The sequence below is a fragment of the Priapulus caudatus genome, unplaced genomic scaffold (assembly GCF_000485595.1).
Source record: "Priapulus caudatus unplaced genomic scaffold, Priapulus_caudatus-5.0.1 Scaffold126, whole genome shotgun sequence".
NCBI classification, from domain to species: domain Eukaryota; kingdom Metazoa; phylum Priapulida; class Priapulimorpha; order Priapulimorphida; family Priapulidae; genus Priapulus; species Priapulus caudatus.
Window position 1 is genome coordinate 584,847 of NW_014577187.1, and position 517 is coordinate 585,363.

The following is a 517-nucleotide window of genomic DNA, read 5'->3' on the forward strand; positions in this document are numbered from 1 at the left end:
GCAAGACGAGAAGAGAAGTGTCGAGAGAGAGAGAGAGAGAGAGAGAGAGAGAGAGAGAGAGAGAGTATGTGTGTGGGTTTTGTGTGTGTAGGTGATTGCGAGAGAAAGAGAGAGAGATCTATTTTGCGCGCCGATCTCCACCAAATGGCCTCACCTGTCAACGAAAGCCGCACAGATGTGCAATCATTGCCGGCCATAATGAACAATTAATATCACAGAGTGCGGCCCATTGTAGCGTGTTCGCGCGTACGCCGAGAGCGACTCGTAAACTAACAACTATGACACATTACACATTGCCCCCCACCCAGACCGCGTGCGCATGCGTCGCGCCTGACCGCGCGCGCATTGCGTGCTCGGTTGCGAATTTAATTTAGATACCATTATAAATAAATAGATAAATAAACATAAGCGTTTGCGACTGGAGATAAGTCAGAATTAAACGACGAAAACATGCTATATATATATATATATATATAATGTAGTAAACGTAATAAATAATATGTATAGAAACAAGAAG